Below are 25,761 nucleotides of genomic sequence, written 5' to 3'. Positions count from 1 at the left end.
GCTCCTTCCACTTGTCCTCTGCCCCCCCTTAATACCCCCTCTTTCCTCCCCAACCCATCCACCCCGCACCCATCCCAGGTCCCTGATCCTATTACATCCTCAGGAGACACCCCCCAAGTGAAGGCCCAGTGTAAAACCTGGGGACACCCCACTGGGAAGCATCCTACCACCTCCCTTGGATTCCAAGACATCCTCCATCAGCCCCTCTCCCCGGCTGTGTCTTAAACCGGGTTATTGTTATTGTATTATTTTTTAAACTTTATTAGGTAGATGGCTTACATAAACATCAGAGCAGCCAGTAGGAACATAATACATGGTTTCCAAAAAGCAGTGGTACATACGCACAATAATGGAGAAAGAAACACAATAAAAGAGACAACCTCGTGGTTTGGGAGTTGCTGTGGATCATTGCAGAGATGAGTGCGTTGAATCGTCTGCAGACGAGAGTGCATCCAGGCTATTGAGATAGCTATTGAAAGCTGTCCAGATATTTTTTGGCCGGGAGGATAGTGAGGTACTCCTCCTTGCAGTTCCGAGACCACGTTAATAAGTCTGGAATGTTGGGTGGGGGGGGACTTCCAATTCTGTAACACACATTTTTTGGCAATTATGCAACTCACATTTAGGAATTTAGCAGCACTTCTGACTCCCTCAGCCCCCTTATGCACCAAACAATACCCCCAGAGGGTCAGGTTCAATAGTGATATCACAGATTTCAGACAAAGTATTCAGGACCCCGTCCCAGAATGCGGCCAACCCCGGGCAGTCCCAGAACGTTTGTAAGTGGCCCGGACCCCCAGCGCCACTGCGAGGCCAGAGCCGTGGGTCGGAGCGAGCCAATTTCAAGACTTTGCATGGGGTGTAGTATAACCTATTCACCAGTTTGTACTGGATGGCTCGATAGCGAAAGTTCAGTCAGACTCTTAGTATGGGAGCACATTTTCATCCACATCTAATCGGTGAGTCCCAGCCCCAATTCGGATGCCCAGTCGTCCCTGGCCCTGAGAGGCTGTGTTGGGGCAGTGTTTAGGAGGAGTTTATATAACGAAGACACCACCCCGCGGGCCCCGCCTGAGTTGGCAATATAGGAGATCCCAGGGGAATCGGGGGGTTCACAAGGAAACCCCGGCCAGGCACCTCAGAAGGCCGCTCGTAGCCTATAGAATTGTAGCAGTTACAACGGTGATCCCGTGTGGCCCGGCTTCCAGGTCTGCAGAGTTATGAACTGCCCGTCTGGGTAGAAGTCTGTCAGGGCTGAGTAGCCCAGGGCCTGCCAGTGCTGTGTTAGAGCTATGTCATGCGTGGGTCCCATTCCGGGAAAGCGCCAGACGGGGAGCCACTTATAGTACGGGTGATCCTCCGCCCCAGCGGCGAATATCCGACCCCAGGCCTGAACGGTGGCACGGACCGGGTCGATTGCAGAGTCCGGCTCGTATTGTCGATGCAGTATTAGGGACATTATATTGGTGCTAGATGCCGCGAGAGCCTCCAGCTTGACATGAGGGGGTGGGGGGGGGGCGGGATACCAGTAGGAGGCGAATTGTGCCTGCGCTGCGATCCAGTACCGCAGCAAGTCGGGGACAGTGAAACCACCTTTCTCGTAGGGAAGTCTCATAGCAAGCCATTTTTTCCGCACCGCCCCCGAGTGCCACAGGAACTGAGCCCACAACGTATGTAAGTCTGTGAAGTATTTCTTACTTGTCCAAATAGGAACATTATTAAATATATACAGCAGTTTAGGAAGCAGTATCATTTTAACCAGTGACAGTCTCCCTGCCCAAGATAGCGGGAGAGAGCGCCACCGTACAATCTTCGCCTCAGCCAGTTCTGCCACGGCCCGGTAGTTGTTGGCAAGGAGGGCGTCTGCGGTCAGGGACACCTGGATACCCAAATCTTTAATCCCATCGGGGGACCAGCGGAGGGGGTACTCAGTGGCCGGTTCTGCTGTGGAGCTTGTGAGAGGGGAAAAGTTCAGATTTGGTGTAATTGATTGTGAAGCCAGAATACGTGCCGATACGGGTGATGTCCCGGAGGATTGGGTCAAGATGGGCATTGGGGTCCCTGACAAACAGCAACACATCATCTGCGTAGAGAGAGATAATTTCGGGGGAATCCTGCAGCGTATCCCTTTGCGTGAGTGGCGCTCCCTAACAAAGTCTGCCATAGGCTCGATGGCAAGGGCAAACATGATCGGGGAGAACGGGCATCCCTGGTGGGTGCCTCTGAAGAGAGGGAACAGAGAAGAGGTTTGGGAATTGACTCGGACCCTGGCAACCGGGGAGGTGTATAACAGCTTGATATATGCGATCATCCTGGGTCCTATTCCCATGGTCTCAAGGACGAGCCACATGTACCTCCAGGACACCATGTCGAAGGCCTTCTGGGCATCCAAGGTTACCGCGACTGCACTCGCCCTCATGTAGGACATGACAGGCAGGAAACTGGCGGCAATCACCTTAGCAAAGGTTTTAGTATCTAGATTCATCAATGACAGGGGCCGGTAGGAACCGCATTCATTGCTAGGTTTACCCGGCTTAAGCAGTCCCGTGATGACGGCCTCGCGTAGCGACGGGGGAATGGAGCCTAGTCTGAGTGATTCATTCCATACTTCAAGCAGTTCGGGGGCCAAGATCGTGACGTGTTCTTGATAAAATACAGCTGTTAGCCCATCGGGGCCCGGCGCCTTTCCTTTACGGAGACTGGATATGGCCTCCACTATTTCATTCAGTGTGAAAGGGGAATATAGTAGGTCCCTCGTGGCGGTTGAGACACAGGTGGTGGGTATCTGTTCCAGGAGCTCTCGCATCTGGGAGTCGCTATGTTCGGGGGCCTGTGAATATAGATCTGAATAGAAGTCCGCAACAATATCAATGATTTGCTGGTCAGACCACTGTGTGACCCCCCCCCTGCCCTTCCTGATGCAGGTTATTTGAAATTGGCCCCACTCCCCCCTCGCCAACGCAGCAAGTGTTTTCCCAGGCCTGTCCCCCTCGCCGTACCTTCGAGCCGCCTGTGGGCAGCTGAAGTACTGGACTTCCCTGGTGGCTTGTTCGTTGAAGGTTTTGAGCTCCTCACTGATCTGGGAGAGGATGCCTGGGTCAATTGAGACAGGGTGGGCACGTTCCAGGTCACGCAATTTAGTTTCCATGCGGGACAAGGCGGCTCTGATGGTTTTGAGGACTCCTGACTCTCTAGAGATGGACGCACCCCTGATGAAGGCTTTGAAGGCGTCCCAGCGGGTCCCCAGTGTGGTGGACTGGGGGTATTGTATTCAAAATAGGTCTGGATGTCGGAGAGGATGTCTGCCTTAAATACAATATCCTGCAGGGCAGCTGATTTGAATCGCCATGTGTTGATCGTAGGGGCAGGAATTCCCAGGTCTAGAGTTACAAGAATAGGTGAGTGATCCGATAATGTGCGCGCTATTATCCGTGACTCGGCCACCCTGCCTAGCAGTGAACCGGACAGCAAAAACAAGTCTTTCCTGGACGAGCTGTCGTGTACTGAAGAATAGTAGGTGAACTCACACGCTTGCGGATGTAGTGTTCTCCATACGTCATGGATGTCAAGTGTTGCCTGGTGGGTGAGCAATCTGCGCTCTGCACCGCACAGGGGTCTAGGGGCTATGCCCGTCCTATCCATCGCGGTATCTAATATAAAGTTCATGTCCCCCCCCAAATGATCTGTACCCCAACGTATCCTAGCAAAATAGATGCCACCTGTTCAACAAATTCGGGGGAGTCAACATTGGGGCCGTAAGTATTCACCAGCAAGTACTCCCTGTTGGCTATGTCGCAGTGCAGTACCGTGTATCTCCCCTCGGGGTCTACATAACTCTTGTGGAGAACAAACTTGAGCGCTTTATGGATCATCGTTACCACCCCTCTGGCACGCGTGGAGTAAGAGGTAAAATATCTGTGAGGACCCCAAGTTGGGGCCATAGTTTTGATCAGGGGACCCATTGAGTGAGTCTCCTGCAGGAACACTATTTTGCAGCTGTTTCTATTGGCGTATGCCATGATTTTACGAGCCTTGGTATAGTTGCTCAGCCCCTGCACGTTCCAGGACATTATTGCTACAGGCATGTCGATAGCCTAAGTAACATCCCACCAACGTTGTCGTAAGGTAACACTAGGGCGGGGGTCACCCCAGTCAGGGCCCCCCGATGCACTGTGGTCTGCCAATCCGCCTCTGCCATTTTCCTTAACACAAACAAACCTTCCCACCCTCCTCCCACACCACCCCATCCAAGCAGGCAGTCTTACCCCTACCGCCCCACCCACAAATACAACCAGGTCCCACGAAAAGGGGAACAACAAGCAGTGCCCAACATGAGCCCGCTAGCCCATTGGCCCAACCGGGGCCATCGCCCAACTCTAAATCAACAAAAGTAAACATTGCAATCGCAGTGGGGTGTGCCGTTGCCGTGTGACGGGCTCTACGAAAAGAACACACATAACATCAGATTACCAGGTGTGCGCCGTTGCCGTGTGACAGGCTCTACGAAAAGAACATGCATAACATCAGATTACCAGGGGTGCGCCGTTGCCATGTGGCGGGCTCTATGAAAAGAACATACATAACATCAGATTACCAGTGGTGTATAGCACAGCATATATGAACCATGCATGGGTATTCAGCGCCAGTAAGAGCGTGTGTTCACAGGTGAGTCCCAACGGTTGTATTACTATCAACACATGAGGAACGAACAATAACAAGCATATAGCAAAGATACTGAGTGGTTAGTCATCTGCCATTGGATTGGTGCTGGGAACAGGTAGCAGTATTTGTGCCTCTATGAATTTGACAGCCTCCTCAGGCACCGTGAAGAAAAACAACTTGTCTTTGAAGGTGATTTTGAGCCTGGCCGGAAATAGGATGGCGCATGGGACGTTGCGCTCCCGTAAAAGTTTCTTGAAACCCAGAAATTGGCGTCTCTCCTGCTGAACCCCGACCGAGAAGTCAGGCAATATCCGGATGATGTTGGAGTCGAGGCGTAGGTCTCCCTTCTCGTGGGAGAGGCGTAAGATGAGGTCCCGATCCCTGTAATTGAGAATCCTGGAGATGATGATCTGGGGAAATCTCCTGGCTTGGGGCGCGGGGACAGCGCACGATGAGCCTGTCCACCGTGAAGAAAGGGGATAGTGCAGGGTTCCCCAGGAGGTCTCTGAGCTTATTTCCAATAGCCAGCTCCATGCGTCCCTTCAGAGCATTCTCAGGGACCCCAATTATGCGAAGATTGTTTCTGCGTGAGCGAGACTCGAGGTCATCACACTTTGACTTCACCAGCTTCATGTCGCGGGTCAAGGTGGCCGCTGTATCCTGCAGAGTTTGAAGCTGGTCTTGTTGGCCCCAATTCTATTTTCCGCCTCGGTTATCCGTGTTCCAGCTTGGTCAACCCGTGATTTTAGAGAGGCGACATTGGCATTTATGTTGTCTAGTTTTTCGTGAAATGAGGCGAAGTTCTCTGCCATTGACTCCATCATGGCGGTGAGATCTGGGGCCGGTGTCCCTGTGGGGGCCTTAGAGTTATGGTCGTCCTGGACGGATGCCGCGGCGCCCTCGTCCGTGCGTGGGGCCGCTCTAGCATATTTGTCCATCGCGCCCACCTTATTTGTTCCTCTGGGTTTGCTAGGCATAACACATGTGATGGTGGGGCGACCCGACAGGCAGGCCCAGTTTAAAGTTATGTGCCTGGGCGCAATGGCAAGGATCACTGCCCAGATTTATCAGGCTATTGTGGTCTAGCAGACGTAGAGATGGGCTAGGGCCCTTTTAGGATGATCAGGTATCCTGATGGCCACTGAATCAACGTGTGAGGTACGCAGGCAAATGTAGGCAGTCTGGGTATCAAATATGGGAGGTGCGAGGGCCGGAGGAGGCCGCAGCAAGGCTCTGACAATGTGAATTTAGGCCATGGAGAGTATGCAGGATGGCCAAAGTAGAGCACAACGATGCCAGATTGTAATGCCTGAGGCCGCACACATGCCAAAAAATGCAGTGGGATGCCGTGTCCACGGGGGCAGAATGAATCGTGGCAGTAGAGGCCCCCAGTCCAGTGCAGTGCAGCCGGGGGCGTCAGGGCGCCCACAGCAGATAGTGGCCCCCGTGGTCTGTTGGGCCCGCTGAGCCGGCGGTGATGTGGCACGGGTGGCTGTATGAGGAGGCTCCAGGGCAGAGAGCAGCAGTACAAGGGATTGCCAGCCCCCGCCCAGCCCAACTCCTCACCTGGTCGCGTGCACGGACCGCCACCCGCGAGGAAGCGGCCCGGTGTCTCCAGACATGAGTGGCGAGTTTGCTGGATCCAGCGGCCGCTCAGGAAGCGGAGCAGCCGCGACGCCTCGGATATCGGGGTGAGGGAGCGGAGCGGGGGCAGGCACACGCCCAGGCGTCGCTACGGTCCGCCGGAGCTGCGGAGACAGTTGCGGGGAAGGCCGCAGTACACTGGTGGGGTCAGAGGGCACCCACGTCGCCCCCGGCGGTGTCAACAGCCAGAGGCGCTAGTCCCACCGCGGCAAAGACAGCTGAGATCCACCACGGAGGCGGGCCGGACCGGCCCTCCAGGAAACGCTGTGGCGTGAATCAGGCAGCAGGGCCAAGAACTCCCGCGGGGCCCAATTCGGCTCGAGAAAGTAGCGAGACATGTGGGGCAGTGTCGGGCACAATCCGAGCTGGTGGCAGTAGGAAAGGCAGTGGTATCCGCTGATGCTGCCGGATGGAGTCCCAACCACACGGAGCTCCACAGCTAAGCGGCCATTTTCGGGCTTCTCAACACCCCCCTCGCCCCCGGGTTATTGTTATTAACCCACACCCCTTCTTTAATTCAATGTGTATTTCTTTCTTCAAGCATTGCCTTCAACGCTCCCTTCCGCACCTTGCCCCTTCCCTCGATGCCATTTTAAGTTTGCTCCACGTCCACCCTTCTTCCCTGCTACCACCGACCAATCCCATCGTTGTGTTCCTTGTTGAGCTGAAGGCCCCGCTCACCTCTCTCTGTGCCTCTCTTCTTCCTCAATATTGAGCAATGCCAATCCTTCAGCGCACATTGTTATACGATGCTGTACCCCTTTCAGAGTGAATAGCAGCCCAAATGTCCATGTATACCAATCTGTTTCCCCACCAAACCTCATGTTAATTAACTCATGTCGCTTCGCTTCTGTAGTGTCACCACGCCAGATACAGCTGAATTTGCATCCCATTAATTGTCACTTCGTCTGCTGCTCTTGCGGCCTGTAAAAAAATATTCTCTTTCAAAGCATTGCTGCCACACCATCTCTGGTTTTAGCACCCAATTCTCCCCTCCTCGGGCCTGCTCTATGGACCCGATCAATCCCTGTGTCATTTGGCAGGACATCCGTTAGCAAATTCCCAAAACATTGTTGAACCGTAGTTTTCAGTTCGGTATCTGTGATTGTCTCACTTAACCCTTTGATGCGGATCTTCGATCTCCTTGAACGGTTTCCAAGTCTTCACTTTGTATATCTAAATTGTGTGAGACTCTTGCCAATTGTTCTAAAAGTTAATTATTCTGTCGAACCTCCTCTGATGTCTCCGACAGTCCTTTCTCACTGACATCAACTCTGTCACCCAGCTCTTTCACTTCCCCCTTAACTTCCGCTAACGATGATCTCCATTCTTCCCGCAGCGACGTGGTTTACTGATGAAAATTGTCTGTAAGCCTCCCTTCCATTTCTCTTAGACATTCTTTGAGGTTGTCTTTGGTGAACGCAATTTCCCTGGCTTCCAGAGTATACATTCCCCCCCACCCCCGCAATGTCTTTCTTATTGGCTCCTGCTCCTGTATCTCTGCTTTGTTTCCAGCACCTCTCAAGCTGCCCCTCCTGTTCAGCGTGCTGTTGTCTCCTTTTAGCCTGGGCACCTTTGTCTTTAAGTTTTGGCATTAGGATTTATTAAATTGTCCGCTCACTCTCACTGTGTTTATGATGTCCGTCTCTGCCAATTCCCACAGAATCTATTAAGTGCCCTAATTTGTCACATTTGCGTTGCATGAACTTTCAGCTTGTATGCCCATTTACATTCACTTTACTTTTGTCCCGTTTGACTTCAATGTTAGCCTTTTTTGGAGGAAGGTACTATTAACCTCTACCTGTGGCAAATCAGCATCATCCTATGTTCCACCACTGACAGCAGCCACCCGTCACTTGACTACTTAACTAAGTACAGCAGTGGAAATATTCCGTCCCCATGGGCTTATGTGCCGTAGCAAATCTTGTTTTTTTACAGGTAGATCTTGCTGACTGGGTTTGGTTCTGTGTCGAGGAGCTCCTTGTAGCTCCTGCTTATCAACTCCCTTTTGCCTTTCATGTTAAGCGTGCAGTGCCATGGCCTGTCTAACTACATTACGTACCTTGAAAATAATACGCAGGTATTTGGAGGTGTAGCAGAATACTCCTGGCGTGTGCCGATGCATAGCTATTTGTTCTAGCTATCTTGGACCACCTGAGGCAAGGATGGATGTGCACTACATACTAGTGTGCAAGTATCATGCGTGATGGGCTGCATACAATTAGTCAGATTGAAACCTATGCAGCTTGACATGGAACTCCCCCAGTTCATGTTTGACTTAACTGGACACATTTGTTGAGGTGCCGCAGAATTCAATTAGTGCACCCATGATGCCTATGAAAAAGCTCACAAGCTGATTCACAGTAAGGTGGACCTCCAGTAGCGTGTGAAATATTACCAAGAAAGTTCTTTGTAATTTGGGATTCACAGAACATCAGTCCGGGACTAGGGTATGTTTAGGACGCATATCATGGTGCTTCTGACAAAGTATGCTTTATCAAGGGGTGTAATTGACTTGGTCTTCTATTTTAATATCACCTCATTCTGCTGTGGTTAGAGGAGGCTTATTTATATTATGGTGCTGTTTCGGTACAAAAGCATAGGTAAAACTCTCTGCATGTCCGCTTCCTGGAAGGCTTGTGTCAATATCCAGTGGGGCTGTAGGAATCATCCTGGCGGTCTGTTTGCCCTAGAGGTCTGTTTCGTGTCACTTGTTTCATAATACTCGGCATCCTCCTTTACCAAGGGGTTCTGGCTGTGGCTGAGCATGTTTTGTATTTGTATTTTGTTGCAGTGCTCTCCCATCCATGTTTGCTTCCTCTTGCCCAATTTCCAGGTGTCTGGAGTAAGACGGCTGCCTGTGTGGTGTTGGTTCATTGAAGTGTTGTTATATTCCCTGGATTTAGACCACATACAGATTCCATTTGCTTTGTCGTGGTACAATTGTGTGTTCTCACTAAGGGGGGTTGCAGTCTGTATTTATGCTTCCTTAAGTAACATCCACTGGCGTTCAGTATTACACACATGTATACACTGTCCTCCCTGCACGTCAGATTGGGTGCCCAATTCCTTGTTCACGCTTACTTGGATGTGCATGTATAGCCAGACTCAGCAAACTGTTTGGAACTTTGTGATGCCAGGTGTGCAGGATATACCCCAATCAGGTTCATGGGATGTTTTTTCAATATTTTGGTACTTCGTGTTTGACAGCTCTTAGACTACATGGTTTAAATGTGCAAGTTGAATCTTGCATCTTGTAACTTCAATCAAATAACGAAAATGCCAGGCAACCCCGATAGAATTTGTTTAATGACTGGACCCTCTGCATGTGACTACCCCTGGTCCTAGATCCCGACAGATGTAAAAGGTAGGCTCTATCCACATTAGAACATTTACTTTATTTTGTGTAACTTGCCACATGCCCGAGGCCTCGGGCGCACATAAAACCGGCACAAAAAAATAGCACAAAAAAGAATCTCCAAGCAGAGGTCGACAACAGGTCTAAACAGCCAGTGTGTTGCTCATTATAAAGAGGACTAATCTCCTTCCTTATGAAAGAGATTTCTTCAGTGCTTTTTTGAACTGAGCCAAACCAGGGATGCATCAGAGAGCCAGTGGAAACTCATTCCACGATTGAGGGGCCCAAGAATCAAAGCTGACACCCCATTATCTGAAGTTTATCTCGTGGAAGGGCTAGAAGATGAGCATTATTAGGTCACAGAGCCCTTACCTAGTGCCATCGTTAGTCGATCTGCCAGATATTTAGGCGCAGAGCCATTAAATTATTTGTGAGTTAGTCAGGGACTTGTAGAGGATTCTGTTCTTCACTGGAAGCCAGTTCTATTTCCGTCTTGCTTCAGAGATTTGATGGTACTTGCCCACCCAGCCCACGTACCACCCGGATGGCCCCATTCTGAGAGACTTGTAGTTTAACATTGGCGGCAGACATGCCGGCCCAAAGGCTGTTAATATAATCCAGCTCTGCTCGATTCACCTTTGAAATGTATGGACAAATTTGCCTTATCAGGGAATTCAGGTAGGCACAAAATGATCGTAAATGTGTGGTGTGCTCGTTGAAGGGAAGCTGGGAATCAAGAAATTTGCCCATTTTACATGGGGAGACTACTGGAATTGAACAACCAGCAATGAGAAAGCAGCTTTACAAAGCCTCTTACTTCTTTAGCCTGGGCCCTGAGTGAAGGATCAACAATTCAGACTTGTTATTATTGAGTGCCAACATATTTGTTGCCATTAATGATTAAATTGAGGTGACGATTGTGTCCTTGGCGTTGTCACTAGAGAGTTCCATCAAGATCTGGGTATTGTCTCTGTAGTTCGTATAGCACACACCCAGACTATCGAATAGTTCGAAGAATGGCCTGGTGTACAGATTGTACAAAGTAGGGGAGAGGCATGCACCCTGGTGCATGCCACAGATCAGGTGGACAGTGTAACAAACACATGGTGGCAACAGCAAAGACAGACACAAGTGATCACAGTTCAAGGGTGTTTATTAAACTGTATATGCAGTTTGAAAAAATACCTAATCCAAATCTAAACTGGGAGCAAGCTACGGCCATCAAATAATAATAAGGCAGTCCTAGTGTCCTCTTGTAAAATAAAAGGGCCTATACTAAGAAAAACCTATTGGCAATCCTTACAACTAAATCCAAAAGGGTGTGGGATAGGATTCACAAGAAAGAAGTGTTCACAAATGATAAGTCAGGATGTGGTAGCCGGGGGTCTCCCTTCCCCACGTTTTGAGCACAAGACAAGGCAGGACTCCTGAGCACAGCACACGCTCAAGCTTTCCCAGCACAAGACGACAGTTCTGCTCTCAGGACCATCAGTGGTTCAGTCTCTTTTCTAAAAAAAAAAGGTCTCTTGCCTCCGAGGACCTGATGTGTTCAAAATTCCTTTCTGCTTGTACGTTGGGTGATGCCTTTTCACCCCTGCACCCCCCTCTTCTGAGTTCAGACCCTTCTCGAATGTTAGCCTCCCTCCGTCTGGTTCACTACGGCTTTCCAAATAGGTTTCACTTCTGGCATTCACAAATCTTACTGTCTTTTTAACAGTTCACTGTGGACATCCCTCTGTCGGGTTCACTTTTGTCAACACACTGTTCATTGGGACGTTAGGCTTTGCCCTTTTCCATCGGCATCCCTCTGTCTGGTTTCCCTCTTGCCAACTTCAGTTCCTTCTACTTTCTTATGATGCGGGATTCACCTTGCTTGGGTTTTGAAATGGTTTATCGGTCAAAGACTTTCGACTGTACAGGGAATTTAGCTAGACCCCTGTATGACCACTTTGACCTTTTCCTTGCGGCTCTCCTTGGGCCTTCTGGTATCGTTAGTTTCAACATACGTGGGATCAACCAGAGTCTTTCTAATGAGCATCCATGTGGTGCTGGACCCCTCTGCAGCTGGTTTTCTCTTAATGTTAACATTTCTTTGAACTTCCCTTATTTTGCCATTTGCAACTTTCGTTCAACATAGTTTGGTTACTTATCGGTTCTTCCCTCGACTCACCGGCTATGATGAACCGCTTGGTTTTTCTTGTCTCTGGAGTCAAGGATGGTACCACGGTAGAAAGCATCTCTCCCTGGGTTGGTTATCAGCGGAGGAGGGCTCAGTGTACCGTGACATCTGCTGCAACACACGCTGGCTATTGTTCGCGGTCTTGCGATTCCTTTCAGTGAGGCTTTGCGGGTCTGGGTCAGAAAGGGCAAGGTTGCTCTCTCCTTGTTGCCCTTTCGGTTTTCCCCACCTTTCTCCTCCTCTTCAACGACCATGCTTGGATAACTGTTTCATTGTGCCATCTGCCTTGCTAGTCATGTGCTCTTATGCGCCACCTTTTATCCCTGTGGGGAAGGGAAAGGGCCGTCGGATGTGTGTGAGAGTCTGGTCATTTGCCTGACCCTTGTGTCGGGGCATGTCAGGTAAACGGCTCTGGTGTTAGTCCATCGTCTTTCATGGTGTGCGAGTTTGTGTCGTAAAGGGGGATGGAGGGTAGAGTGTTTGATTCCTACGTGGTACTATGGGGTAAAGGTGTTATAAGAAAGGGGGATTCTGTATCTCACCCGTTGGTGTCCCACTCCCCATCCAGGTGATCCTCCCTCACTGGTCCACCCAAAGGAACTTGATCCAATAGTGATGACCGTGTCCTGGCCACCTGGATGACTGATCCCTGGGGATTAGTCAGGGAGACACCTTCAGGTTTCTCACATAAGGGGATGCTTGACAGTCTTCTTAAGCCACCCTAAGCACACAGGGGCCCAGGAAAGGCTCCATCCAGGAATTAGCATGTATGGAGAAGTGACCGAAATCGATCAGCCTTTTGATAAGCAGAGAGCGATCTATAAGATTGAACATGGCAGACAAATCCAAGAGCATTAGAAGAGCTACTTGCCCGCCATCAATTATGCTCGATATGTTGGATTCTAGATCGAGGAGCGCCGTCTCCGTCCCGTGCCTACCACAAAAACCTGACTCGTGGGCACCCAGCAGATCATGTGTCTCTAAGAACTGCAGCTGCATATAAGCAATTTTATCCATGGTCCAGTGATTGGCCTATAGTTAGTGGTAGCTGCAGGGTCTAGATTATCCTTTTTCAGGAGCAGGGTGATCCAGGCCTCCTTCAATTTGGCTGGGACACAGGATTCAGAGAAGGAGGCATTAAAGAACCTAGTGATCTATGGAATGGGGGAGACCGACTCCCTGATCACCGAGGCAGGACATATGTCACCCAAACAGAAAGTGGGTTTCATGCCGGCCAGGATAGTCTGGACCTCACTCTCAGAAACCTGCGAGAAGGAGAACAGCGACTGGTCCTCCCAAGATTGATTGGATGACTTTGCTGATGTTATGTCATTTGAGAGAACAGTCCAGGCTCCATTGGCAGACTATTATAGATTGCTGATGACCTGATACTTTTTTAAAATCAGTTTATCCTGAATATCCTGAACCCATGAGTCACTTTTGATGATTGGCGGTCTTTTTTTTTTCTTCGGGCTTGCGTAAAATGGGGAAAAGCTCCCTTTACTTGGATTTTGCCTTGCAGATTCTGGCATTATAGCTGGATTGTTTGGCTGCTTAAATGGCTTGCCTACATAGTTAAACAGATTGCATATATTTAAGCAAGGTATTGGAGCACGTATCCTTTTGCCAAAGTCATTCTCTAGATCAGTTGTATTTCCTAAACTCAGTAATCTGTGTTAAACAAGGTGCTTTTCTTGCTCTTAGCTTTTTATGTTTTTTTCTTTCACAGGGGCGAAGAAGTCCATTGCCTTACTAATTGCCTGTTGAAAGGTTGACACCAGACAGTCAACACCACCATAGAGTGAAGCATTGGAAAGATAAGGAATGGCAATATCTGCCAGGGCCTCAGGAGTAACCTTGTTAAGATTTCTAAGCAATGTGGTTCTTTTAGTCTGCTTCGGTGGATAAGGCAGATTATATGATGATCAGACCAGGGACAAAAGTCAATCGCCAAAGAAGAGTTTGAATATTGTATGTCAGGATCCAATCGAGAATTTTGCCACCCTGATTGGTGAGAGTCTTAACATGCTGGCTGAGGCCGAACGCTTCAAGCCTATGGGTAAGGGACATGGCATCAGAATCTTGATAATTTTCAGCCCATAGATTGAAATCCCCCAGCAATAGCAGGTGACATGAGAGTTCAGTTTTTCATTAGAGCAGGCTAGTAGTTCTCAAAATAGGGCAATTTATGTGGAGGTCTACATAAAATTAAGAAGCTAATGTATGTATGAAAGTCTAAACAGACTTTCACAAGAAGTGCCTCACAGTTATCTGTTGAAAGCACGTTGGAAGTGTGCACATTAAGACTATTTTTAAAGCAGAATTGCCACCCCCGCACCCATTTGGCACCAGCCAGTTCGACCCGAAGTAGATTATATAACCCCTCTGGGGTAGCGAAGGCGGATGCAGAAGTGTCTGCCTCATGGAGACAGGTTTCGGTAAGTGCAAGGCGGTTGGAGTTAGAGTCAATAATAAGGTCAAGATGCTCAAACTTATGTTTCACAAGAGAGCGGGTGTTTAATGGTGCGACCTTCAGAGTATCAGAATTCGAAACCTTGTGTGGTAGTTGATAAGGCTCCGAGTCTCAGATGAGAAGGAGAAGCTAACGAAGGTGACACAAGGCTATGAATAGTGTTGACCAGGGTATTCAAGGTGTCAGAGTTCCAAGAGGGAGCCGCCTCATGTTCTGCAGTGGATAAAGGAACTGAGTAAGGCCCGGCTGAAATGCAAGCTGCTGATGGCTCCAAGCAATGTATGAGACCTGGCCCTTTTGTGCAAGGCTCAGCATTGGTGGAGGACAAGGAGACCGGGTCCGCAAGAGAGGAACCAGTCACAACATTAGCCAGAGGAAGCAAATTAATGCAAATGTCTTAATCTGATTGGGCTGTTGCAATCAAGTCCTCTAGCCTTCTACTGGTTTACTTGTGGACGCAATGTCGGTCATGGGCCAATTTGGGTGAGGCATTTCCTTGTATGGTCTTGGTGCTAGAGCAACTGCCGAAATCCGAAATTTGTGGCAAGATATCGGGCTAAAATCTCTGCCTGCGGTTTGTGTAATAATAGCAGAAAGCAAAGGTTCTCGACCGCACAAAAAGAGTGCAAAAGGTAGTTGAAAGAAGACTGTGCTGGTGCTCAATACAAAATTAAGATAATACAATGCAACAGTATTCAGGAGTAAAACAAACCGTGAGCGTGGAGAGCAGCTGTCAATAGTCCAAACGTGATCCAGCTAGAACACACCGGCTAGCACGCGCCTGGACATAAAATATATATCTGATCACTGATGGGAAAAGTGGTTCTGCAGTTTAGGCAATCAGAAATTAAACAAGGGAAACTTTTAGCGATCTCATTGGCCCGAGACAACAATAGTTTCAGTTACACAGTGCAAAGTTACAAGCAAGCTAACAAAGCAAACCAACTCAATAGTAAAGAAATGTCATAGTGTTTTTAAAGCATGAACGTGCATGCACTTGCTGTTGTACAAAGCAGTGTAGAGTGAACATTTCAAGTGAATATATATCACATTGACAATACCGGTGCAAAACATGGGTACATTCCAGTGGCTCATTAACGTGCGCTGCCACTTGCTTTTACTGTGGGGTGGGGGTAAAGAAAAGGTATTGGCAGGGAAGGGGTCTGAAGCACCAGGAGGTAATCGGAACCGTTTGGTCTTATTTAATTACTAAGTAGGGAAACTGAGCTTAGGATCCAGATTTTCTGCTTCCAAAGGCAACAATCTGCCATTTTACCAGATCACTTACATTTAGAGCTAGCCCATCGCAAACAAACCCAAACTGCCCAACCAACCCTACTAATAACTCTCTAACACCTCAGCGTTTCCACCACCCATTGCAAAACTGACTTGACACAAACCCCAGACAAAAAACATCTAAAATACAAACTCTACCATCTCCACAACACCCAACACACAGGAAACCTCTGCATACATCTACCAGAATCGTACCAGCACACAGTGACCGTGTTTTCCTATCTGAAGCTACCAACAAAAAATCAAATTCCATTGCACTTTTCCTCTCAACCCCAGTAACAGTCCCAACCCCCTTCTTTTTCAGATCCGCCTGAGCACCTGGAGACCATGAAAAATGGCAGCGGTGTGCTGTACAAGTCCCAATAACATAACATTTTAATTTCTTGCCAATCATTTAAATTTTAATACAGGACTTCATATTGTGTTCAGTTCACTACCAAGCATTCCAATATATATATCACTCAAGAAAACCGAAGCACAGGTATTTGCCAAAGATTAAACCATTTTGGTCATGTGCTTTAATTATATTTTAGAAATGGCAGCATTACTTAACCAAAATCAGTGGGTTACCAGAAACAGGAGTTCCCCACTCTTTATCCCTCGTTGATCTCACAATATCAGACATCAAATGACCCTTAATCTGTATGATGAGAGAGTGTATGCTTTTTGGCAATATTTATGGGAGGCCTGAGGCTGCACCATGTTTATAACAGGAAAGGATCATGGGCACACAAAAGCAGTTAACAAAACTGTCGGCATACTGATTTTCAAACGGTCAGTAGCTGGATTGATTTTAATCCTGGGGCTTTGAAAGCAATCCACAGTGCTTGCAAGCTGAAAAAATTGGGTATTAATTGCCACAACAGTATGATGCCCGTCATTATACTCCCAATTTTCTTGATTAGTACGTCCATGATTTTGCAACGCAGCCCAACATCACCTCTCCTAAGCAGTTATTTTGTTGTAATGTGCAGTATACTGGTGCCTAGTTTGTTTCTAAGCACTCCTAAATCTGACAGTCAAAATAACGAAGAGTAGGTGATTTGTGCCAGTATCAAACACTTCATCAAATGATGTTTCCAGGAGTAGAACGTGGATCTTCATGTTCCAAAATCAGCAAATTCACAGCAAGGTTGCAACCGTCCAGTTTTTGACCCTTTTTTAAATATTTGTATTTTTATAACATTTTAAATATATTGTAGCATATGCTGGTGGTCACTTTATTTCAATACATTTTCAGATACGGAAGTACAGATATTGGCATACAGCTATTTAATTCAATGTGTCAAAGATCGATTAGGCGTAGTTGAAGATGCCAGGATTCAAATCCATATCTTATTGTTTGAGAATCTTCAATTTAGCCATTAAACATCCCTTTCTCAGTTTTTTAGTTGTTGGAAAAAAGTGTTTTCATTGGGGTACATTTTATTTCAAAGCAACCGAACATTTGGCAGATGAGCAAATAAAAGCATTGGGAGATGGTGATTTCCCTAAGATCAAAGAATTCTGGTCAAGTGGAGAACCCAAATTAGAACTCAGATTTTCTGGTTCTAAAGCTGGCAGCATATCCACTAACCTTATGTTACTCTCCTTTTTTCCCATACTGTCATTTTACCCTCTTCCATTTTCTTCTACTCCCCTCTGTCCTGTCATCGTATGTACCTGTGGTAAGATAGGGTGTGTGTAAGCTTGGCATAAACTAAGCAGTGTTGCATAACGATTTGCTATGCCATTCTGTAGGTTTGCTAATTAAAGTGACAATTGTAGCAAAGCAAGCTATTTAAATTACCTTGTTGAATGAAGGCACAGCTCACCCTACATTCCTCTCTTGCCCTCAGGGCTATGTCAACCCTTTTTGTCTGTTCATTGCAAGTTCAGAGGGGCTAATAGGGTGAGGGAGAGTGCAGCAGTAATTGTCTCCTCTACTCTTAAAAGTGCCAAATACCTGTGTGGGAGGGCTAGGCAAGACAAGTTTTCTTTTTCAAATGATTACAAACCACTGTACATTTATTCAGCAAACCTTTACATTTTGCAGACTTATCTCACTAATGTCTTACTTCAGTTGTACACAAAAATGTAGCTCTTTGTATGTCTTGGGTACAAATAACATCTGGTGACATTAAAAATAACGTACAACATTGCTAATCAAATAGGTTTGCTTGCTAATCAAAAATATTTTAATTAGCAAACACTGCTAATCAATTGTTGAAAACTAATTTATGCCTTGTGTAAAGAAGGTTTAAACGTGTGTTGGAGAGTATGGATGATAACTGGTGCTATGTGGGGGATGCAGTGTTGGCAGGAATGTGTGCTATTCCTGTTTGGGATAATGGAGAGTGAGAATCTGCCAGTGTGAGTGAAGTGTCGGGACTTGTGTGTGGGTCTGTTTCCTATGTGTCTCGGTTTGAATATGTCTCTAGGAGGGTTGGGCTGGCAGTGAGGAGCAAGGATGTGTTAAGGCGTGATTAATTACACAATCATTACAGATTAATTACACAATCGATACAATGTTTGAGCAGTCGAGTTTGTAATTATTGCTAATTCTACATGAGCACAGGTTGGCTAATCTAGACTGTGGTTCTTTATTAATATTGCATGTTGTCAATATTTCTAAGCCGCTGCCAGAGTAGCAGTCTAGTAAATTTCATACCCCCTCATCAGTATTACTAAACCTGCCTGGGGTCATAATTGCTAACCCCCTGGCTTCTGTCATAGTTCCGGATCTCTTGCCTACTGGTGAATACTGCAAATCCTGCTTGATGGTCTTATTCCCTGTTGGGTGGCCATTCTTACTAATCCTGCCTGGCCTCATTACTCTGTCAGTGGCGATGATTTGGGTCTCGTCGCACACATGATAAAACCTGCATCAAATGCAGAGAGAAACAGAATTTTTATGCTTGATCCATGGTTTGTGAGAAACATTTTGTTTGACTTAAGAGTTTATAAGGCTGTGGGACTCCCGAGACTTGTATGTAGTTTTGCTTTTGTAATTGATGATTGGCACATGTGGCAGTCATTCTGTCCCTCCTACAAGGCATGGAGGGGGACTCGGATGACCAGGAAGGCCAGCCTTTCAGGGTTTGTACCAGGTTGCAGTGGGTGGGGTCCACCCTGCCATGCATAATTCTAACTCCCCAGAAGCCTAAGGGCTAGCTGTCGTAAGCCACTGGATAAGATCTAGACACTACATCTATGGAGAATGCATGATAACGGTTTCTGCAGCCAGCACGTTCAAGGTAGCTAGATATCCTTGCTCTGTTGGACACAGATTCGGGTAGATCTTACCCATGGCCACCCAGTGCAAACCCTGGTAGGCTGGTTTGAATTGTCACCAGGTTTAACATGTCTATTTGCTCCACCAATCAAATTATATTTGTATGGGATTTAAGACACTCAAACGTTGGGGACTTGTGATGCCACTCAAACCAAACTGCACCTATTTTGACTTTAATTCTTAACACATCACAAGTTGCCTGTGCTCTTCCCAATAGGGAAGAGCACAGGCAACTTGGACGTGTTAAGAAGTTTAATTCTATTGACACTATTTTTATCCCTTGGGTATGGTCCATTCGCTTTAAAAACAAAAGTGGTTGATATCACAAACAAATGGTCAATTTACTATAAATTGCCACATTGAAATGCATTTTGATTTGTTTTAGTCTGTCAGGGTCAGTAGTATGATCCTGTCAAGAGTTGGTGGGGTTCCTTCTTAGCCGAGGGTGGGAGGCCTACCTGGATGGAAGGCACTCCTACCCCAGAGGGGAAAGGTGGTGGTAGTTGGGAGGGCTCCAGTCCCAGTCCCTTCTTATTGTTACAGCTTGCTTGTACAGAGTACCACTGTCGATCACACCACACTTGTCTCATATTACGCTGGCCAGTTTCTTTGTGTCTTTTATAGGAAACTGTGTTCCAACATGCCTGATGGTAGGACGAGAGAGCAGCCAGAGGGAGAGAGACTTAGAGTTGCTGTATGAACACTCACCCAAACTGGCAGCATCACAAACCAAAGGCACTATACAAAAGCCCAGCAAACCAACACAGGTGTTGGCGCATATATGGAAAGCTCCAAACTGCTCTGTGGAGACACTATGCTCACCTATTACGGAGCTGCAGAGTGGCCCCCTCAACCAACAATCAAAATACTCTAGGGAGCCCTCGCACAAACTAGGACGTGAACTGTCAAGCTCACTGCAGAGGGTCGCCATTGACCAACCCAGGCAGACCTTCACAGTGAGATCGGCATGGCTTAGACCCCCCTTTTCTGCATTTTGGCAATTGTCCTTCATCCTGAGGGGCTGGGGGAGAACAAACAGTAAGCGGTTGGCCCAGGTAACTAGCAGGAAAGGGGCAGGATAATAGGAGACCCAGGAAGTTGTGTGTTGTTCAGGACTAGGTAGAGGAAGGATAGTGCAGAGGAGCATGGAGGAGTATTGTTCAGGCAATGTGCAAGGTTTTGTTTGATGTCCAAATTGGTATTTGGGTTTGAATGAGCGGAGTGGTAAGGGGGAATGATTGAGGGAGAATAGCAGACAATAAGATCAGAGGGTGGAGGTAAACCATGAGGACCGGACCAACCAAGGGATAGAACAAGTTGGAGCGAGTAGAGACGGTGGAATAAGTAGGATGGGGGAGAGTGACGGGGAGACGCGGAGGGAACATCAGAGCATGGAAGGAGTAGACCAAGTGGGGCTTGAGTACCTGGAATGCACAAACCTTGAGTTGCATCTCCTTGGGGATTCTTTGAATAGGGATCTCAAGATTGTTCACAGAGGGAGTTTTTATACAGATAATGTGTTTATCTTTAGCCATCACCTTGAGATGGGCAGTTTTTTTAGATAGTTAGGGATACCGATCTCTAGTGACGAGCCTTGGCTTGAGGGACTGCACATTCCTTAGCTAAATAAAGCCCCTCTACTACAAATCAAAAACCTTTGAACTGTCTTTGGGAGTTGGTGTGTTCTTGAGGCTATCTGTGACATTGGAATAACCTACTGATGGGTTTTATGATGAAGAAAACATATCACCCAATGAATCCCAAGAATGGTCTGCTGTTTTGGCATTTTTTTGCGAATTTGCAAGAATGGTTGTTGTATTGTTTGTTTGTATTGTTTATTTATATAGCGCCTATACGTAGGCAAGTGTTTCAAAGTGCTCAAGGAGGGTGGGAACACGTGGGGGGGGGGGGGAATTTGCTCAGAGCCCTTGAAAATCTGTGACGATAATAGTCTGCACAGGCAGAGTAAATGCATAAAAACATTTAACAGTATGGGATATAACAAATTGGCCTGACAGTGATTCTTCAATTTAACAGTGCAATTAGAGGTGAAGATGAGGGAGAAACTGACAAACTATCTACTGGCATGGTGCGTACGGATCGATCAAGTGCACAGAGGGGTCACAGGGAGGGGAGCATCAAGTGCACCCTGTCGGTTGGGACTGGGGTAAGTGCAGAGAGAGCCACTCTCTTGGGGGTCATTTCTCAGTGCATTGAGTGTGAATGGGGTGTAGGGCCCGCAGGCAAGTGCGAGAGAGGACTGCCGGGGGACGAGTGAGACTCTGAGGTATGCCAGTCGGCATGAGTAAGGGGTAGGAGGGAAAAAGGTAAAGAAAAGAGAACTAGGTTAGCAGGGGAGAGGGAGAGAAAAGGAAGAGAAGAGTAAGGTCTTGAGGAGTTTCTAGAATTTCAGGAGACCGGCTCAAGACGCAGGGCGGCTATTCCAGAGGGAGGCACCTTCTGAGGATAAGGAGCTCCCCCCTGTTATCTTTGTAATTACGATAGTGTAGTGAGTGCAATCTGCACCCTCAATCTAACCATGGAAGCTGAATGTACACAACCCACCCACCTGGATTGACACGAGATTCCTACTTGATAAACACAGGCCACCTCAGGGCAACCATTGGCGGGAAAGAGGGTTAGGAAGAGGTTATGGATAGACACAGGGATGTAGGAACATCAGAAATAGGTTTAGGGAGAGGTAACGGATAAGAAGGGGAACCAAGGAGACACACTAGACTCTACACTCTGCACTATAGTCACATACTCTTAATGCATCCACTACATAATCGGAATCCCATATCGGTACTCCCGTTCTTGTTTCCTCGTGTAAACCCTCAACACAGTTTATTGATTCTTCATGTGCAATAAATTTGTCATAACAAAATTCTCCTGAACACAATTCCCCAGACATTACCTCAGATGCTCTGCATGTACCTCTTGCACATATGCACTAAATATAACCTAGCACAGTTTCTTAGCAGTTGCTCATATGCCTTGAAATAACCTTGTATAATAGATTCTGAACACTTACTGATGTGTACTTGCTATACATCATAACCCTGTTCCTGACCACTTGCCCATTTGCACTGAGACACCAGTAAATCACCAATCTTAATACTGCGGAGTGGGAGAGGAAGGTAGCCTTTAGAAGTTAGTTCATGCCATAGTCATTTGTTAACCACTGAAACAATTGCAAACAAAGTGCAAGACACTATTAAAGGCAAATCTTTCCTTTGTTATGCAACATACTAAATAGATTGGGTTGCACTTATCTGATGGCTCAGAGGCCTTTGATTCAATGGCGTCCCCTCTGGCGTTCACTAGCCGGTTCCAATTAATGCGCCCACCGCGGCCCTTGTTGCTTAGAATACCTGGACCAGGACCGGATGACTCCTTGTATTCACCCTCACAGCCCGGCTGCTACATAGATGCTGGAAAGCAAAAATAAAAGGTATGCGCGTGGTATACGTGTGCATCCACTGTGTGATCACACGGGCCTGTGCACTCTGGGGAATGGAGACCTGCGTCGGAATCGCAGTCTCCCTTTAATCTACACGTCTCCCAACGCAGGGTCTAACCCCCAATTTCCTGACAGTTAGCATGGCACTAAAACTTGCAATAAATTCCAGTCTGGGAAATATCCCCCTAAAATTGACAAGCATAGGAACATAACATTACCTCAACGTCGTCCTCTTTCGCGTCACAGTCCTTATTCTTTGAAGAAGTCAGCCTTTGCCCCAGTCCCCTTGTAGCAGGGGGCGAAAATTAAAATGGCAAGCTACTAGCCAGCCATAAAGTCTCTTGGAACCTCCATTCTATACATGCACACAGCACACCATTATTACTGGCCAAGAGTCATATATCGCTAGCCAGTGGCGCGTGCAAAACTTCCCTGCCTTTTGTAGCATCCCCCCTGGTATAAATATGGATGGTGCCGTACTTTGCCACCTCGTGTCTGGCTGCACTGCAGCCCCTTGGGGTGCTCAGGGAACCGCTGGGGTGAGTGTCCTTTTTCGTAACGTTGCTCCAGTCTTCTCTACTGGGTTTGTGAGACGGAAAATCAGGTGTACTCTGGTGAGGAATGGACCTGGGAACCTGAGCTGGGCCATCGGTACTGAAGTCGTGGAGTAAAGTCCTCTGGCTGCCTAGCTGGGTGGGTCAGACTGCTGTCCAGGATCGTAGACCTGGAAACCTAGGCAGAAGGGGAATGCTGGGGGATGGGGTCAACTCTTTGCTGAGGAGCAATGTGACCAGTGCAGAGGCGGCCCGCCGGCTGGGATTGTGGCATTGAAAAGGGAAGCAGGTAAGGGATCCCTTGATTGTGGTGTGTTGTTGAATATCACTTAAGTTGGACACTGAAATATGCTGACCCTGAAAGCTGTGTATTGTTGCTCAGGCAGCATGAGCTCTCGCCGGAGGGCTAAGAGGAGAGCCAGAGAGACTTCCAGTGAAACCAGCAGCTCCTCTCCCACACGAGAAGCACAGGAGAAGGGTTGACTTTAAGGCCAGATTAAAAGCCCTTTTAGAGTTACTCTATGGGAGGTGCAGTTCTCTGCATGGAGAGTTGGCGCAAATATCCAGTGAAGGGTCTCTTTCTCAGTCCTGCCATTCTGCAGAGGAAAAGGAGGCTAGAGTTAAATACTTGGACCAGAAAGCGGTGGGGAAGGTTTTGGAACATGTGGCCGCAAGAACACAGTTCACAGAAGCAGACCCTACCTCCATGAATCCCAAACATATGTTGCAGCAATTCAAAAAGACAGTTGGGAAAACATGCTGATTGCGGATATTCAGGATAAAGTGTGGTCATAATGGAAGGAGCCAGACCGAATTTCTTTGCTCCAATTCATGGGTAAACCATACTCGCTACTATGGGGTGAGAATTAATTGCCTGCCACTCTGGAAACTGATTTAATGTCTAGCTTCACTTGTCATCCAGTAATTTGTGACAGTGGGCCTGAAGGTGGATTTGTCATATGCAGCCTCTCATCTAGCCTTGGGCTCACCTATGTATGCTTCTTACACAGCACAGGCTCTTCTTGAAGATTTCCAAGAGCTCTGTCCATGTATTGAGGATGGGCATGAGTGTTCAGCTCTCTTGGAGAGAGAAATGAAACGTCATTTCAAATTCCTGTCTGATTAAGCCTTCAGTGCGGTCTGACGGCCTCCTTCTTTATGGGTATGAATGTTGCAGCCAGAATTTACATTCATTTTAAGGGAATAAGGGGATAAGGCCGAGCGTGAAAAGGGTGAGAGACATTTGCTCCAACTGTTTGACGTTTGCTGCATTGACTGTGCTACTGTGCTGTTGTGTAGTTTGAAAAGCGCAACTTGCACAGTTTGTGAACTTGATTCCTCTACTTTCCCTCGGCGGCGTGCAGTGAGCCGTGAGGAGGAAAGGTAGAAGACGTGAGGTGGGACAAGGACACGCCCCCAGCGAGGCCACGCCCACACCAGGAAGTGAGGCAGAAAAAGGCTCCCCAGCAGCCCTTGCGGCGATAAACCCGAGCGCGACAAGAGCAAGAGACATTTGCTCCGACTGTTTGGCTGTTTGCTGCTTTGCTGCCGACAGCCTGGCCTGCTGGTCCTACAGGAATACACGTTGTAAAAGGTAAGGAGTTATATCTCCAGTTACGGCTACTATGAGATAACCCACCCAAAACTGTCACTCTCCTCCACTGCTGACTTTTCTTGTATATGTCCTACCATTTCGACCCCAGCTCATAATCTCAAGCGTTTTTGAGCCGATCTTGTTGGAATCGCTCCAACCTAATGCATACAAACGCTGCGGAAAGAGTAAAAGGAAGAAGGAAAATAAAATACGAAACGGCTCTGTGGACTGCGGGCCCCTGGCCTTTGACTCAGTAGCACGTTACCTTATATTGTGAACTATCTGATACATTGAGATTTCTCATATATTACTAATTTAAATAAGGACGTTGACCCCTTCATGCCAAAAACGCTGCAAATCACAACCTAGCTCTGAGGACTGCGGGCTCCTTGCCTTTGACTCAGTAGCACGAAAAACTGAACAGAGTGAAAACTGTGATTCAGTGATTCAACAACAATGTCAAATCTACTCAAAGACGCCCGGTACTCCAGCAAATACTGCATCGGGCAGATAGGTGCCAAAGACACTCTCAAAGTTTCTAATCCTCATAGCTTTACAGCCTTATATTTGTGCCACATTAAGGATGGAAGAAGATTATGAGACTTCCGCTATAATCAACACCCAAAGCGGTCCCCATAGAAGACCACGCTTAAAAGTGCTCACCACTATCATTCCCCAAAGAAAAACAAGCACAAAAACCCGATCTCTACAAAAAAAGAGCATGACAAAAACAATCATATGGGAAAGGAATCACAAATAAGCTCTCCCTGCAGTATACCACAAACGCATTGTCGGACTTCAAATGAGTCTGCCAATGCTCAACTCAATCGTGATGTGGCAATGGAGAACCCAAACCATATGGAAAAGAATGTCTCTAAAGTTGAACTAAAAAAAGATGACATTTCTACACCAACGCAGGAACGAGAAGGCATATTACCTAGACCCATAACTGGCGAAAGAGTTGGAAAACCTTTACACAACCTGCAAACCCAAGGACTGTCTACATCGACACCAATAGACTACAACTGCGTACCAATAACCCCTTCATGTAACGATAGACCAAGGCAGAAAAATGACCCCACCCTCTTACAGGAAGAAGAACATTTACCTGATATTCTTGATAGTCGGGAAAAACAGAGTGAAGCGGTCGATCACCAACATGACAAGATGTTAAAAACGTCTCTATTGGAAAGACTCCAGCAATCCCACTCTTCGATCCACGAGGGAACAGATGCAGTTAAGCCCCCATTAGCAAATACTGCCA

At 47.4% G+C, this 25,761-nt stretch overlaps 1 protein-coding gene across 6 annotated transcripts in view; it reads left to right on the top strand.

Annotated features, from left to right (window-relative positions):
- MIEF2 (mitochondrial elongation factor 2) overlaps positions 1-25,761 on the top strand; it is a 226,562-nt gene that overhangs the window by 4,250 nt on the left and 196,551 nt on the right. Inside the window, exon 1 of one of the 6 annotated variants that reach the window (XM_069645700.1) lies at positions 24,279-24,497. The exons of 4 other annotated variants lie outside the window; for them this stretch is intronic. The gene's annotated coding sequence lies outside the window, so the exon portion shown is untranslated. Of the gene's footprint in view, positions 1-24,278; positions 24,498-25,761 lie in introns of those variants that run through there. One more of the 6 variants, XM_069645696.1, reaches the window with a different exon arrangement.

This window comes from Ambystoma mexicanum, chromosome 2p, assembly GCF_040938575.1.
Source record: "Ambystoma mexicanum isolate Mex_15411 chromosome 2p, UKY_AmexF1_1, whole genome shotgun sequence".
Taxonomy (NCBI): Eukaryota; Metazoa; Chordata; class Amphibia; order Caudata; family Ambystomatidae; genus Ambystoma; species Ambystoma mexicanum.
This window is presented reverse-complemented; position numbering and strand designations above follow the sequence as displayed.